This window comes from Gobio gobio (genome assembly GCF_949357685.1).
Source record: "Gobio gobio genome assembly, chromosome: 4".
In the NCBI taxonomy this organism is placed as follows: domain Eukaryota; kingdom Metazoa; phylum Chordata; class Actinopteri; order Cypriniformes; family Gobionidae; genus Gobio; species Gobio gobio.
This window is the reverse complement of record NC_137100.1, coordinates 53,020,681-53,039,498: the sequence shown is the minus strand read 5'-3', so window position 1 is coordinate 53,039,498 and position 18,818 is coordinate 53,020,681. Positions and strand designations below refer to the sequence as shown.

The window sequence follows — 18,818 nt, the reverse complement described above, 5'->3', positions numbered from 1 at the left end:
TGGCATGAATGCGCTGCTTCCTCATAAAAAGACACACAAACACAAACACTGCATACAAACACACACTCTTGCACGCCTCTTCATATTCAAGAGATCCAGCTGCAGCTCTCTCATGCAACCAGACTGAATAAATCATAATTGATATCCATTACGTCACATTCCTAATCTCTTTATAACCATTCAGCTAATGAATTTCACACTCCTCAAGTGGAGGAGAAGAGAATGATGCCGTTACAGCAAGAGGGAGCTTGTACTTTACGGGTGTCGGCGTGACATTATAAATCGTCTCTGTCAAATGGGAAGTGTTGTAGCGGAATGCGAGCTCGGTCAGACAAAGGCATGGATAACACTCTTTGACTGGTCACCTGTCTGTGCCGAATGCATTTTATAAGTGCTGGGAATAGAGATGACTGATTGGATCTGCGTAGCACAAGAATACCTCTCAGAGAGGAATGACATAAAGAGTAGTGCATACACAAAATGCGACAAAGATATCCTACTGGGAAGAACGAAGGCTTCTCAAACTGAATCAACTTGGATAATGTAATTTTGTGTCACTTTACTGTATAGTTCATAATATACTAGGACTGAGTATAGGTGATGACAGGATACACATTGTGATACAATTGATTCCCTTATTGTTCACACAAGAGTGAAACTAAAATACAGACTAGCAAACAATGGTGATTTATCAATATATGATTGTATTAGCAGTATATACTGTCCCTGCACCAGGATTGTTTGTTTCCTCACAGGTTTCCAAAGCTATCCTTGTAATTCCATTCTCCTCTGCTATAGAGTACAACAGTCGGGTTTCATAAATACAAACGGTTGTCTTTCAAATTCCCTCTGCACGCAATAGGATAGCACTTCAACCAACCAGAGCAACGAAGAAGGTGAAGCGGAGCTAGTTGGTAGATTAAACTTTTGATGTATCCGGTCAGCAAAACTCCGAACACATCTTCCTTTCTTAAGAATGACTTCAGTGCCGTTCTTTGTTCTTTTCTCAAAGAAAAGCTTCGTCTTCAGGAGTCACGTCCAAAGCCGAAAGACCGCTGTTTGCTAGCTTCTTCGTTTACAAGTAGCACGCAGAACCGCCGCAACTCTGCCGTCATTATGTTAAGCCCGCCCACCGACTCTATACACGATGTGATTGGCCTGACTAGAGTTTGGTTTTTCCAGCTTGCAAGCCAACGGAGAGTTGCTAGACGCCCTGGCTGCAAATTATATTTGATGCCGCTAGGGTGCGTCTAGATTTCTAGGCTAACATTAACCATGATTCTGCAGAGAATTGCGCCAAAAGAACACTTTAATGCCCACCCACTCCCACGAAACACTGCAAATGACATAGAGTTAGTTTCCCTACACTCTCTAACTACCTAAATATTTGTATGCATAATTAGCAAATACCAGTCCTTCCAGAAAAATGCGGCTTTTTTTTGTGATTTTTGCGGGCAAAAATCCTTGATTATGCGGCACGTTTTCTTAAAAAATGCGATGAAAAATGCGGGATATTTATGCAATTTTATGCGATAAAATTGCGGGAACTTGCAAAAACTGCGGTTTGATGAGAAAGAGAAAAAAAGCACTACATCACAGAAAGTGCTGGAATATTTAAGTTCTCATCTTGTTTTATTGAAGACCTTAATAATGGCTCAAATTTACAAAACATTTAGTCAATCAAGTTCTGTAGCTTTACAAAAGGAATATGCTACAACTTCTGAAAAAAATAATAAATAACTTCCTGTTTTACAGATGTCGCTATACAAAACAGACATTTGAGTGCTTCCAATGCACAAAGTGCAATCTCTTAAAGGGTTAGTTCACCTAAAAATGAAAATTCTGTCATTAATGACTTCCCTTTATGTTGTTGGACACAAATTAAGATATTTTAGTTGAATTCCGATGGCTCAGAAAGGCCTCCATTGGCACAATGTACACTCTCAAGACCCATAAAAGGTAGCCCACTAAAGACGTCGTTACAAAGTCCATCTCACTACAGTGGTTCTACAATTACTTTATGAAGCGACGATAATAGTTATTGTGTGCAAAAAAAACTAAATAACGACTTATATAGTGATGACTGATTTCAAAACACAGCATCATGATGCTATGAATCATCGAGTCGATTCATGATTCGGATCGCGTGTCAAACTGCTGAAATACGTGACTTTGGCGATCCAACCCGCTGAATCGACTCATTGATTCATAACGCTTCAAACCGCTGAATCAACTCATTGATTCATAACGCTTCAAACCGCTGAATCGACTCATTGATTCATAACGCTTCAAAGCTTCATGGTGCTGTGTTTTGAAATCAGTCAGCACACAGGGAAACTGCTTTGCTCTTTTGCTGTTATTTTTGTTGGCCAATGGGAGTTTGTGCTTCATCATGGTTTCACCGGTATCTATGGTTTCTCCACGGGGTTTGAAGCTTTTCGATGACGTTCGCGTCGGGTAATCACGTCACTTCAAAACATTCCCATGGCAATAGGCGGAAATGGCGGCTCTTGTGTGAAGTAAACGAAAAATTTTCAACTTTCTGCTAATATATATGACTTTTTTTGCAACTAAAATGCGGGGATTATGAAATCATGATAGCCCCGCATATTTTGCACGCGGAAATAGGCAATTTATGCGGCGAAAGTGCGGCGTATTTGAAAAAATGCGGCCCCCGCATGAATATGCGGACTTTGGCTGATTATGCGTTAAATCACGCGATCGCATAATCGCGTTTTTCTGGAGGGACTGAAATACAATAAACAAAAAGTGTGTTATATAATAAACATCTTTAAATCAATATTTTCATATTTCAATTTTTTTTTAAATCCGCAATGCTTTGTGGGATTGTAGTTATTTCCCTAATAATAGCCTTTAAGTACAAATTTTGTATTCAATATACAAATACTTTTTCGGGTTTAAATCAAAGAGTATAATGTTGTGATGCACTTCATAGTTGGTTGGTTTGGTTCATGGCTTATATCTCTTAAACAAAGACTTTTAAAAAATATATATCGTTCCGGAACAAAAGCCACTGAAAAAGTGGGAGGGCACTAGGGGTGCACAATATACGATATTACGATACAATATATGTTCATTTTTAATGTTATCCTTATCGGCCCGGTAAGAAAATTTGGCCGATATATTAAAGGGTAGATTACACACACAGTCTCATGTTAATCTTAAGTACCGATTGAGTTGTATTGCATCCTTCATATCTCTAAAGAGTCTTTAGTTTTATCATATTTATAAAAGACAGATACGCTGTACCAATTCTTTCCAAAAACAGCCAAGCTTGTGCAGGCGTGCAGTGGGGGGTGATAAAGAGACACTCGCACAAACACACACACGTACACACATATACACGCACGCGCACACACACACTAAAAACAAAATGACGCTGATGTGCTCTTGCTCTGGTTGATGTGTGCACACTAGGGGTGTAACGATTCATCTACTACATCGATGTATCGATTTATTTTCCTATGATCTAACTACATCGATCTGTGCTCGGCAAGATGGCCTTCCGGACGACATATATCGATCTAACATCGTTTTAAAAGGTAATCAATCGATTGTATCGATCATGGGAAATAACGCATTGGATTTAAGCACGTCAGACTTTATATGGATATATGATAATGATAAAGCCGTTAAACGTTACTCGATTAAGTCTGCCTATCTGTGACATCATCGCAACGCACGCACCAGCAGCAGCGCAAAGAAAACAAAACAGCGTGGCGGATGACAGAGAAGCCAACGTGCGAGAAATTATCAAGCCACCAGGAGAAAGAGCTAAGTTAGTAACGTTTTACCTGTACTTTCAACCCTTGCTTGTCACCTGTGCATTCCTGACACCAGTGTGCCTGCAGAGCGAGTTTTAGTACTGCTGGCGACATAGTGAACGCACAGAGAAGTGTTCTGCGGTCAGATCATGTTGATATTTTTGAAAAAGAAATCTGTAGAGTCATTGAAGAGTAGTTGGTTACATTTTATCTTTGTTAAATATTGTTTGTTTATTAAACTGAGAGTAGTAGCAGGTTCAGCCAGTTTATTCAACCTGAAGAAATGTTGGTTGCACTTTATTTTTTATATTAATATTGTATTTGTATTATTTTAATGTTGTAAAACAACAGCAAAAGTAGCAGGTAAACCTACTATTAATTAAACCTGAAGAGTAGTTAGTTGCACTTTATTTTTTATACTAATATTGTAATATTTTTATGTTGGAAAACAAAAGCAGAAGTAGCAGGTTAACCTACTGTTGAAATGTTGGTTGCACTTACTGTGCTTTTATTGAAAATGTATTGAAAATTGAAAATGAGAGCAGAAAAGGTTAACTTCCTTTTAATTCAACCTAAACTGTTGGTTGCACTTTATTCAAATAAAATTTGAATGCATTTGCCATTAATTGTTGTTTACTTGTTTGTTTATATCCATAATTAATTGTTACCTGATTCCCTTACAAGAAACAACAGGAATCTAGGAAACTTCACCTGCATTGAGCAGTCTCCAGATATTTATTTCAGTCACACAATTTTTGGCTAAAAAGTTACTGAATCGATTTCAAGTCACTGAATCGTTTCGGATCGTATCGTTCTAAATGAACCAATATCGTCCTTGAATCGTATCGACAACCTCAAATCGTGATACGAATCGAATCGTTGTTAAAACGAATCGTTACACCCCTAGTGCACACGCTCATCCGGGAGAAGTGCCCGTACAAGGAATTCCACCCTTTATGACGTCATACAGGGCCATACTCTGAAAAAACTTTCCGAAACTTTGGTACAGAAATACTCTGTCATACGTCCAACTCGTTTTATGTTTAGCATGAGAATCCAACTTTCTTGTCCCTGCACTCACACCATTGGTTGAGCCAGATGTTGACAAATGGTACAGCCCAACAAACAGTAATGCTTTGATTTTGCCACAGAGTCACTGTATTTACAGACTCTGGGTAAACAGCCAAATAATTACTTATAGTTTACTCTTCACATTAAACTGGAATTGGAGAAACTATACATTCAAAATTAAAAATAAAAAAATATACGAATAAGGTTTGGGCATTAGTATACAGTTGTGTTTTGCATGGTCTTTTAAAATATGAATGCAATAAAAAAAAGATGACATAAAAAAGTAGCATGTAGTTCTGCTATCATCCTCTAGGGGTCAATCACTTCAATTTAAGTACTGTGAATGAGTAATGGTGATACCTTGCTATCGACTCAACCAGTAGGGAAAAAATCCATCCATTTAGTTCCATTCACCACTGACTGGGTTATTAGATCTAATAAAATATTACAGATTCTTGTTCCCACAATCAATAAGAAAACGTTCTTTTCTTATATACCCCAAACATTGAAAGAGAGTCTATTTCAGAGTTCATTAGATTGCATTCACACACATGGAGAAACACAAAAAGCAGCATTACAAATCATCAAATATCAATACATTTGAAAACTGTCTCTTTGTAGAATGAAAAATACATTTGAATAAATGCAAGCCAGCAGTAATGTAGGATGATGTGTAAATGCGCAGACATCTGTGAGAGCATGTATTTTTCTCTCTCTTGCATAACCTGGCATATGCAATGATACTTGTTTTGTCAGTTTGGCTTGGTATGTGTGAGTGGGTTGTGACGGAGGGACTAGCAACTGAAACTGGGGGATTTTATTTCCAAATTTGCCAAACCCTGTGGGCTTGGCAAATCGGGCTTGATCTGTTCTTTTTTTTTTCTGGTGAGATTTTAGTGAAATAACCGGCATATTCAGTTATATGTTTACACCTCTGTGCTGACAATTAACCAACAAATTACCCATTTTCTAACTCCTTACAAACTTTCTGTAAGACGCAAAGCAGTCATAACTGGCTGCAGCATACTTCATAACAAGACATATCGAACTTGGCCATGGAGATAACATCTAATTAATCTAATTAATCTAAACTCAGTTTGTATTCCTCTAGTAATTTGGCAGACTGTTCCAAAAAACACAAACATCAAAAAAACTAAACAAAAAAAAAAACAAGAACTGGAAACACTATTTGCTTTTTCTTATATATTAATGAAAATCCCCATCAAAACAAAGTAAGCTAATTAGGTTAGTCATTTCTTGGTACTTTTCTTGGCCAAGATGAGATTGTAAATGTAAATCTGAATTTTACATGCATCTGTCAGATGCCAAAGCTACTTAACACTGTACAAATACATTTTTGCCAGTATGCGTGTTCCCTACAGGAACACATTTTGAAAATAAAATAAATCTGCAATAGATTGAACAAAAGATTTAAATAAATAATGTGTCAAGCAGGTCGGGGCGAGAGCCGTGGGAAACGGAGCAAGGCTGGTGGCGCGAGTGCTATTGAGTATCAACTGCATGCTACATCGGTCTTCAGTCTCAAAGAGGAGCTCCGGAAGGATAAAAGGAGTGACGACTGCCGCATATAAACATTAACAAACACAACATAAATAGTCCAGGCCAGGTCCTCTCTCGTCTTGCACTGTCGTCACTCCTCCTTTTATCCTTCCAGAGCTTTTCCGTGACACAGGAGACCGGTGTGGCGGGCAGGTTACTCGCTCCAAATAATAAATAAATAAATAAGCAACAGTCAATTCCATTTTATTATGCATCCTATATTATAAATACTCTTTATGCACATTAATGAATTGCATTTATCTTTATTTACACCAAACAGGATGGGAACCAATATCTAAATAAAATATTGCAACTGTTATTTTATTAAGCTTTGAGGCATTTGTTAAGTCAAGCCCATTTCCTTTTTTATCAAGCAGCTTAAATTTTGGTGTGTTTCCCACATAAGGCAACTGAAAGAATGATTACATTGCAACTTGCAAATGTGAACTTCATTGCTTTAGTTTTTCAGGTTATTAACAGAATCCTCACTTATAAACAAACAGATGGCAATGAGATAAAGATATAACCTGCTGACTTCGTCCACTCTGCAACAATATATTTAATTAGCAACATTTATAAACAAACTGAAAATAAACTGACATTTCAAGTTTCATTATATGTGCTTTTCTGTCTAACAGCACTACAGAAAAAAATAAATGTGAAGCTGAATTTCATGTGTTACAGCGTCTAGTCCACCTCCCAGACTGCTGTGGGAATTGTGCCATTAAAAGGGCTAGTGTTCATGCAACAGCCCGTTGTGAATTTATGAGAAAAGAGTAGGGGCAATAATTACTATGCAGCTGTCATGTTCTGGGCCAATCTCCGTATCCTACTGTGCGTCTTATGCTAATTTCTGCTCTCTTGCCCCCCGGCCCAATCACATTGCTATCCTTAAGCCCATTTCCTGTTTTTCCCCTTTGCCTTGATATCCAATTTTCCGTGAGCTCCTCCTGCCATAACGGCAGCTATAGCGCACGGGTCCATATATATCACAAAGCGTTAAGAGAAGAGAGGTGTCCGTGGGCACAGTGGTGATTTATAGGTCGTGTTTCCTCCCCTAAATAGAGGCTGGATGGAGGATTGGATCAGATGGGCAATGGGTGACGAATGCAAAAGCTATAAAACTGAGAATGTCTGTGTACAGAGGCTAAAGTTTCTCCACAGTAAATAACAAACCATCAATCAGATGCCTTTAGCACGGAGACATGTTATATTGGATGGAGGATAGGAATTTTGTTATAATTGGTTGCAGTGAACGAAAAGGGTTGTGATCTGTGTTTTATTAATGAACCTCTGAGCTGAGAAATAAGAATGATTTTGGGCCAAATCGTGATTTTAATTGCCAAGAAGAGACAGAGAAAAAAATGGCCTAATGATTAAAAATATCATTGTGAAAATGCCCAATTACTCCGACAACCACATATGACCTCACCACACAGGCTGCGGTTTAGGAGGCATTGAACCGTAACCCTCAAACAACAGGATCCGTCACTGCAGTCCAGAGAGCAGCCTCCTCAAGGGGCAGACCAAAGCTCAATCAATAAAGCATCAGAAGGAGCATAAGCCTGCATCATTCAACTAATCCAAGTAGATTCCCCACCGCAGAGCTGTATCTGTAGCACATCGGGACAGAACAAGTATAGCACAATGCAGGACAGAGCATAAAAGCAGAGCAGGATTTGAAAAGAGAATCTATCAAGCTATCAACTGACAGAATTAGAATAAGCATCATTGTAATTCTTCTGTAGAATGATATTAACAAGAATTTACACTATCATTCAAAGGTTTACCTAAAGCAGGGGTTCTCAACTCAACTCATCAAACACACCTGCCTATAACTTTCTAGTAGTCCTGAAAGCCTTGATTAGCTTTTTCAGATGTGTATAATTAGTGTTGGAGGAAAGCGCACCTTGAGGGTCACAGTTGAGAAAAGGCAACGTTTCTCAGGAGAACACAAATGTTTTGTGAGTGAAATAGGGCTGGACGATTTTTCAGATTTTTTCGATTAATTCCAATTTAATGTTTAGCCACGATTTTATTATTTTTAAATCGAGAAATCGTGGTTTTGAATAAAATGTTTAGTGAACGTTACATTTAGACATGTTGACAATACAGAAATGATAACAGTTAAGAGAAGAAAATGATCCAACCGCATGATGGCACGACTGATTAACCACTCTCATGTGACACACTCTATGAATGTATAACACTTCACACAGAATGCGTTGAAAAAGATATTAGACGCGAGTTGAACTTTTTCTAACTGGAGCGCCGCGTTTTTAGAATGCTGTTTCATGGGTGAGACGCTGCTAAAGACACGAGACACAATCGCTACAGCCAAACACATCCGCCAAACATAAAACAATAGGAAAACTAGCTCAATTGAATGCAAAAACCTGTAAAGAACTACTACTGTGTGTTTGATATTTCATGTTTGTGTGATGGTGACACGCTGAAAGGTGCTGTTATTTTCTGTTTATACAATGCATTCGCTGTTAATAATAGCCTGTTACTGGTGTTATTTATTGCTATTACTTTTTAGCTAAGAAATATTTAGTATTTTTCGTATTTTATATTATTTCTGAGTTTAAAGGTCCCATGGCATGAACATTTCATTTTAGGAAGTTTTTTAACAGTAATATGAGTTCCCCTAGCCTGTATATGGTCCCCAAGTGACTAGAAATTTGGATAGGTGTAAACCGAGTTCTGGGTGTCCTGCTCTGCCTTTGAGAAAATGAGAGCTCAGACGAGCCGATCTGGAATCTTCCCTGTATGTCAACATAGAGAAGCCGCCCAGAGAATTAGGAGAAAATGGATTCTGTTTATCAGTCGCAATGTCAGCACAGGCTTTTACGATATGGATTCGACAGCACCGCCACAAACAGTGAGTAACGGTGTTCATTAATGCCCGATCTGTGATCAGTGATTTCTGATGTGTAGCTAAATACTCAAGTTCACAAAGACTTTCTTTATAAATAAAAGATCAACTTCACATCGTTTCTGTTAGTAGCATGAAACAAATCTGTTATTTAAATTGTGATTAGATGCTAGATTAGCGATCAAAGAACACTCTCTTTATAATGTTCGGATCTGTCAATCACATGTTGCGAGTGTATACACTTGCCCAAATTTATAATGAATGACACTGTTATGCTGCACAACGAAGCTCTTACTGTATTCATATCGGTGTCGTGTTTGCTGTTAGTTGTGGTCAAAGCATTTTGTGAGAGAAAACGCGCTGTAATGACGAGATCACTGGATTCACGTGATCAACAGACTGTCTGTGTACTCAATGCTCATCACTGCAGCCTTTCATGGGATGGGAAAAGATATAAAAAATAATGCTCGACGGCTGTAATGGAAAAAAAAACGTAGGAAAAGTATTCGAGAGTGGTTCCACATGTTACAAAGTTTGTAGAATAAGGAGGAAGACTGGGTCGCGTGACTGGGACTCGTGTTTATTCAGAGCTCTCAGATACAAGCAAAATAAACTTGCGCTCTCAACAACTCAGTACAATAAAACTTTTCTCAGCTATCTTTCTCCAGAGCTCTCCGTCTGGTCTACGAGTGCCCAGTCCGTCTCTCTTTCTGGCACTGACAGTATGCAGATTTCGCTAAACAACGCCCCCTCCGCCACAAGATCTAATACTCATTTCAAATGCATAGATGTCAGCCAATCACAACAGTGGGCGTTTTCACTGAAGTCTCACAGCAGACACGCCCCTTCAAACAGAGCATTCAAGCCAGAGGGCTGATATCAAGATAGAAAAATGCCTTTTATTTCTAATTTATGTCATTTTATGATGTAAAAATCATACTTACAATATAAGTACACCTCAGGACACATTATAAAATAATAATAAAAAATCCACGCCATGGGACCTTTAAGATATGTTTATACAATATTTAATATCATATTTCATGCATATTTTCTGCAAAGATAAACAGGTCAGAGAATGTTACCGGAATCATATTGTAGTTAGTAAGTCGACTACTTAAACAGAAAAAAAAATGTGAAATCGAAATTGTGAATCGGTCAATCGTTCTGAAAAAAAAAAAAAGAGATTACATTTTTGTGAATGTAAAGTTTCTCGGGAGAATGCAAAGGTTTTGTGAGCGAACACAATGAGATTTGAATCTGTAATCTATGAGATTTTAATTGCACTTTCTTAGAAAAGAAAAAGCATACTCAACCAGTTCTTAACAAGCTGCATAATTTCAAATATCATGCCCAGAGCACAAAAATAGTGATGCTTACCATAGAAAGCACTACTAATTAAAGATCTGAGGATAACGGTCTGCGTATGGCTCTGTCAATATGGATTTAACAGGAAACTGCATAAAGTGCTCTAGTCTCATTTACACTGCCTTACTTCTGCAGATGGAGAGCATGTGCACTAAAAATAGAACTCAATTAAGGCACATTAACACTTTAGGAATTATCAATACATGCCTCTAATTATTTGATGGTGTCATGTCCGGGTGATTCCAATGCCAGACCATTCGATCCAGTGCAATTTGGGTTTGGGGAGGAAATTGACCTTCAGAGAACTGGATCAGGATGGTGTGAATGCCACTCTGGTAAGGCAGGTTGGTACAGAAAGAGGTCATAGTAAATGTCAGCATAATTGCAATGACAGGTAATTTTGTTGCTTTGTAAGAGAAATTATCCAATTATTCGTAACTTCAAACTTGGAAGCTAAACCACAAATAAAAATAAACAGACTTCCAAGGGGAGGCGGCAGTGTCACCTGATCCCCCACAATGCACTGTGTCTAAGTACATCACCGCTGGCTGTCATTATCAGCGCTGTGCACCTGCTATAAATGCAATGGCTTTCATCTTGTATTTAATACAAAGCTAAACAGCCATAAAATCAGGGAGGTCACAAACATCTAGCCGCACAGTTCACCTCCCAGGCCTCGATGGCAGCTCGTAACTGACCGTAATTAAGCTTTGAAATACAGGCTTGTAAAAGTGATCACGCTGGTGAAATGTTCAGGTCACAGCAGAAAACAATTAACTCACATACGCTCTCACCCTTAAAGAAACTAAATAATTACAACAACAATCAACACACACTAGTATGTCAGCAGAACACGAGCCAAAAATCAGACTAATATGGTCGGCCGTCAACTCCTTGGCACAAGGCATCAAGCAAAACTAACAATAAACATGAAAAATTACGCATAATGTCTGGACAAACAAGCCGCGCATGGCCATCAGCATAAAACTAAACACACTTCTGACAGCTGTATGCACACTTCAAGTTAACCTCTAATTAGCAGATTCATTACATTTCTCCTCCTGTATCACACAGCTCACTTGAGCATGTCAACATCCAATTAGGAGATGTCTTTCATAACCATTGTATGCGTCTGCATTCCTGTCTCACAATTTCAAAGGCTTATTGTTGACAAGCGGAGCTGCTAAGTCCTATGTCCCACATTTCTGTGGTTCAGTTGATTTCCTGTATGTGCTAATCAGTGTTGGGCAAACGTTAACTACTGTTACATAAAAAAGAAACTAATTGTGTTATATGGAAAGAAATGTGACTTCTGCGTTACCGTTAGCTGACTGAAGCTCTCTCTTTTTGGCATTCTAACACAAATAGTGTTTGTCTCCCTGCCTTCGTTGGCATATAATAACTATAAATAACTATAAAAATCTCATATTATAGAAAAAAAGCAACATTTCAACAACCACTTATGTCTTTATCAGGCAAAATCTATGTAGACAGCTTAATTAAATTTACATGAATTCTTTTGAATAAATGTAATACAACATCAATATTTTGTGATTATATACACTACCAAGTAAGGAGTACTCCTTTAAATAAAATTGAGGTCAGTTAGATTTTTTAACTGAGAATGAAATGAATACTTTTATTCAGCAAGGACACCGTAAATTGATCAAAGGTGACAGTAAAGGCATGTAAAATGTTACAAAGGATTTCTATTTCAAATAAATGCTGTTCTTTTGAAAGAATCAAAGAATCTTGGGAAAAAAGATTTCCACAAAAATATTAAGCAGCACAATGTTGTTTTTAACATTGATACTACTACTACTACTACTACTACTAAAAATAATAATACTAATAATATATGTTTAATCAGCGTTAGCTGACACTGAAGACTGGAATAATGACTGTTGAAAATGTTTACCATCACTTTACAATCACATAAATAAATTACATATTAAAATATAATAAAATAGAAAACAATTTAAATTGTAATAACATTTGACAATAGTAATTTTCACTGTATTTTATCAAATAAATGCATCCTCAGTGAGTATAAGACACTTTCAAAAACAAAAAAATCTTATAGACAAAATGTTTGAATGGCAGTAGTGTATATATATATATACATACATTATTATATTTTATAACAAATGCAAACATCAATAGTATATACAGTGTGTAATATGATGTACAAACAATATAAAAGAAGTACATCAGATACACAAGAGAGAAGGGAAAAAATATTAAAATTAAAGGTAAAATAAATTATTAAATAATAATAATAACAATAATGTTACTTTCCAAAAAGTTAATTCTAAAATGTAATGTGATTATGTAACACAGGAGGTAATTCAGGGGATTTGAACAGCTGATGCTGCCAAACTAAAAATCATTTCAAACTTTAACAGGGGGCACAGCAGGGAGACACTGAGCATCAATTTTTCACACTGTCTAACATTCACTTTTCATCTAACAAGCGTGGACCCTTGACACACACACACACACACACACACACACACACACACACACACACACACACAAACAAACACACCAATCAAAAGACACTTCTGGCACCATCTCACTCTCCTTCTAAATTTATTTTATCATTGATCAAATTGAAATGCGTATATACAAACATTTGAAATATAATTAACCTCTAAACCCCATCTAAAAGACATTCTCTGTGCTTTTTTTCTTGTTATTCCTTTCTCTTTCTAGTTTCCCATTGATAAGCTGTGAGAGGTAAATTGGTGAAGGCACTTAGTGGCGATTTAATGCAAAACCATTTAACACACGAAGGGAGAAAGGATGCTCAGGTCTCCGCTGAGCACATTGCCTCGCACAAAATCAGTTTTAAATGCTTTAATGTACCTCTCATTTGTTCCTGCAGGCCTGAGAAAGGCAGACGTAAAGAAGTGAGGCAAATAGGAAAACAGGAGAGAACACGGGATAAAACAACTGAGCGTACACATACCACCAGCATTAGCGGGATGCTCCCCCCCCCACCTCAGATTAAGCGCTAATACAACCTACTTTTGTTCTCCCGACAAGCCTTATCAAGCAAAACATTGAAGAACTCTACCCTCGCTTTTTGGATCATAGGCGGAATACAAATACGTACGGGCAGCGATATCTAGCAAATCATTCTCTCTGTCTGAGTTTCTCTCTCACGGACACGCACACAATTCCATTTCACCGAACCAAATTGCTGTGCAATGGCCCTGCTTTGAAGGAGAATGCTCGGAAAGCTCTAGAGGTGAAGAGCGCAGAGGTGGGAGAGGAAAGGGAAAGAGTGAGAGAGAAGAAGACAAGAGCATCTTGGCAGGTCTTGGCAGCTCTGGCACTGAGACTGATAGATCAGATGTAATTGACAATTAGCTTTATGACACTCTGAATTACAGGCCCCCTAATAGGGCCAGAAACACGAGAAACCTTCCTCCAAACCCTGTTTTTGTGCCGTCTATGTGTGTGTGCGCGTCAGACTCATGACCCTCTGGTGTGTAATGATTCCACTAAGCACACTGTAATATCCAGGTGAGTCAGCGTACGTTGGCCTATGTGTGTGCTTGCTCTCCGCTGCAACCCCATTCTCTGACACATAAGCGTGTGCTCTTTTCTTTACGGCTTGACTCTTGGCTCCATTACTTTGCCTTTTGAAGAATTAGCCTCTGAAAGCTTTGCGAGTGCATGCGTGTCTGTGCCCTACATTTATTCATCTCAATCTCATCCTGACACACTCGCTGGACCTTCAGATAAGTCTTTAGTAAAGACATGAGTATCTTACTTGTGAACAATGTACTTTACAAATAATGGTGTGCATTTTCCCTATATTCGTTTAGTTTTTGTTATAACAATAAAGGCAATTCATGTGTTTTTGAGAGAGAATAATTAGAAATGTTAGATTAACACAGTAACAAAATTAATATAGAATGAAAAGTAGCTAGTTGTACCACCTCTTTAAAATGTTGATTTTGGACTGCATGTGCCATTTCTCTAGTCGGCTACAATTGAAATCATACAGCAATGGTATCATTTTGACCTAGTTTGTTGATGTGCAAAAAGGTCAAATTCAATGAAATTGACACACAAAGGAAGTGACATTATGCAGACATTATATATTTATGTTTTCATCAAGCTCAACCATTTAACCCTCTTACACAATTCACTTCTGGTGCCCTTTGGAAAATTTTATTTATTTATTTTTTACTTCATCTGAATAGCATTACACTTGGTGACTTTTGTGGAATTTGCTATGCGAACCAAAAATACTGTGGGACATGATTCAAAAAGGTTAAATGGCCCTTAAGAAAAAAAAATAAGAAAAAAAATTCACATTAGTACTCCTCGCGATCAAAAAAAGGGGAAAAATATTATTCAAAATATTATCGATTAATTAATTATATTGTAAAAAATTGTGGAAACAAATGCATCTTAATTATTGCATAAATATTACTTAGTCCCATAAAATTCCCTTGAAAGCAAAAATATTATTGAACAAAAATATATTACATTGATTTTAATGGAGAAAAAAGTTACAGCCACTTTTGACCAGGAGGAGTGTGACATTTAAATGAGGAGCACCAGAGTTAAGTTTAGCAGTAACCACAAACCAACCAACATATTAATTTAATAATATATAGATTGACCTACTGATGTGGACCAAGACATCTCAAGGTTAAGCATCCCTTTTACTGACACTCTGCTGTAAAGGAAAAAAAAAAAAAAGTTTTTATCCTTTTCATGGAAAGTGCCTTGTATTACCAGAAGCGAGCGAGAAACAGTAATGCAAAAAAAAGAAAATAACAAAATAAGTGAAAGCAGCAGATAGCAAAAGTCATTTAAAAACTCCTATGTGTCAAAAACATGTGATCCACCACTGAGTCATGGCTCTGACAGCTGTAATTATCATTATTGTTCTTTAATAAACTGTCTACCAGTCAAGAACAATCAGAATTGCTTTCCCTATAAATGCCTTCATATAGATTTTCTCTGCGGTATTTTTGACATGCTGAAGTATCTTCCTCTTCCAAAAAGAAAACCCTACCTATTTCTTCATTTGATTACTTTGTTTTGCTCGTACCTTAGCTATTGATTGCATTTACTTCCTGATGGGCTATATTTTATTTTGTTTTTGTGTTGTTGATTGTATTAGGAAGGTAAAACGGCCCCTGAAGAGGGAGTGATAAATCTAAGTTGGCAAGGCAACAATGAATAGAACAGTGATCAAAGCCCTTGGCGGACTGTGTGCCTCCGTTAGGCCTGTTAGGGGCTCCGGTCCCTGGAGCCGCCGTCTTCCAGGCCCTCGGAATACGACGCTCTGTCTTATTCAGAAACACAAAAGGGAGAGTCGGACTATTAAACACTCTGGAAAAAATGCAAAACATCACCATTTACGCTCTCGTTTTAGGACTTTCTTTTTCTGATGCCACTGTTTCCTCCACAATTTCTTTGACCTGTGGGAAACATCCATTCATCATACCGTATTATTAAAACTAGGCATGGCAGCTCCATGTACAGCCTGTGATAAATATAGACAAGACTGCGCTCTCTCTCTCTCTCTCTCTCTTTATCTTTCACACACACACACACACACACACACACACACACACACACACACACACACACACACACACACACACACACACACACACACACACACACACACACACACACACACACACACACACACACACACACACACACAAACTCTCTCTTTTGCTTTCTCTCTCCTCAACCTTCCTCTGCTTACTCAAAGTATACTTGCTAATGAGGAAGACGAACAGAGATATAGAGACACCAATACGGTGAGTATGTGAAAAAACTTGAAGAAGGTGGCATATAAAGGTATGGTTGAGAAATGAAAGGTAACGGCCCAAATTAATTGCTTCAGGCGGGAATTTGTTTAAATTTCCTGTCTTTAATTACATTGAAACACCAATCCCAGCAGGTCTGGCCACTGCTTCAGGCCCCTTTCTCAGGGATGTTTCATCCAAGGAGGCAAGGAAGGCATTGAGGATGAGAAAATAATAGGGGTATAACAAAATTCTAATAGGGGTGTAACAATATTCAAACCTAACCAAAAAACAGCGATATGCCACCCACGGTACGCATGGTACTCTCATGGCGCACTTAAACCTCTTGCCCCCTGCTGCCCCGGTACAGCCCTGGCCCATTGTTGAGGTTGACCTCACTTAACCTTATGCAACAAACCAAATTTTTCTTCCTTGACATTTGATTAAAAAGTAATTAGGGGTGTAACAGGTACACATATTTTTCCCGTGAATTTTCGGTACGTGTCTTATGTGTACCAGTGATGCGCGGGTCAATGTATAAACAACCCGCACCCGACCGACGTTTTCAACTAACCCGCCCGCAACTCGGACCGCAAAAAAAAAAGAAGAAAATATTGTACCCGCCCCGCTTCCTGACCCGCATTTTTTTAAAGTAATAAATGCTCATCGTAGCTCATTGGGCCATTGAGAAAATGTTTCAGGCCCTGACGTGGTGCGCTCAGAGGTGCAGCGGCGAGAGCAGGCAGTTCTTGAGGCGGCCCATCATTTTCCATTTCAGCTGTCTAGATGCATAGGCTACTATTGATGAACGCGATGTTTATGTTTCGACCCGGCTTGAAGGTCATCAGCAGGTCAACTGCGAGAAAGCCCTTAAGAGCTAGTTTCACTTTCTTATGCCAGCTGAGTGATGTAGTTGCTTTTGAATAGAAGCTTCAACTAAATTACATGTTTATTACATAACACTAGACTAGGCCTATATCATACAGCATTCAGAAAAAGAACAGTTTGCGCTCCTAATGGATTGATTTATTCATTTATTTTGTTTCATTTTCTAAACAATTAAGATGGTGCATGTGTTTATCCAGTCTAATCGATGTGTGCGTCTCTCCCCTGACAACAAAAATCCCGCCCCCTCTCAGAAAATACATAAAACTGACTTTTCTGAGCTATAGCCTATGCGTTTAAAAGTAGCCTATTAAAATGGCACAATGGCATTGCTCAGTTCAACGTGTTGGGAAAGCGGGCATTTTGTCCCGCGTCAGTATTTATTAAAAAGTTAATAACGCTCAACATTCAAAAGGAAAATAAGGATGATCCGACCGACCGCGACCCGAATATCATTAAAAATTATTTTGGATGACTCGTTACCGCGGGTAACCGCGGGTGACCGCAGGCACCCGCTCATTTTGGATCAACCCGCGCATCACTGATGTGTACACAATGTATAAAGGGTTGTAGCCTAACCACCAATAACCACAAGAACCTCTGCGTTTTGTTACTTTCATTAAGATATAAAGTGTCATCTTTCAAATTCTATCCATTTTATCACGAAATTCAAATTTTTCACTCTTAAATGTGCCATGACCGATTGCTGGATAGGAGCCTCATGCGATCATCTCTTTCTCTTTAAAGGTCCCATGGCATGAAATTTTCATTTTATGAGGTTTTTCAACATTAATATGAGTTCCCCTAGCCTGAATATTGTCCCCAAGTGGATAGAAATGTTGATCGGTGTAAACCCGAGTTCTGGCTGTCTCTCTCTGCCTTTGAGAAAATGACAGGCCAGACGAGCCAATCCTGAAGTCTCCTGGTTTGACGTCCAAGCAGGAACGGTTACCTCCCTTTCCTCCGCCCAGAGAATCTGGCACACCCATGCAAACGCTCGCGAGATCATGTGTTGTCAACGAGTGAATGCTGGCAGTTTCTCAGTGTTTGGATGTACAAATGAAAACAGAAGTCTTTTTCAGTTCCTTCTGATCTGTGATCAGTGATTTCTGATGTGTAGCTAATTATTTATTATTCGTGCACACAAAGCGGCTTCTCTCTCTCAAGACAGAACGGTGTTTTCGTGTTTTCTATCTTGTGAGTCAGTGTTTTTGTACGTCCTCGTCGCGTCTATCGGTTCTAAAATGTGCATACAGTCATGAGTTTCTGCTCAACATCACATCTCTTTAGAGATAAACCTCACACACGCCGAAGCTCGGGCTGCACTGGCCGTTGGCCTTCAACATCCCCGACCCCCAGTACTGCATCTGGCCCACAGCGGAGGCACCAAACGCGGCGTGAGATTAAGCAGAAGGGGGGTAAGCGTGAGCATATTCGGGCTAGCCAGCCTAGCCCCACAATAAACTGGATTACATTCGATTA

The 18,818-nt window shown here is 38.5% G+C and overlaps 1 protein-coding gene across 1 annotated transcript in view; it reads right to left on the bottom strand.

Annotated features, from left to right (window-relative positions):
- LOC307125938 (transmembrane protein 132C) overlaps positions 1–18,818 on the bottom strand; it is a 263,410-nt gene that overhangs the window by 36,223 nt on the left and 208,369 nt on the right. The gene's annotated exons all lie outside the window — the stretch shown is intronic.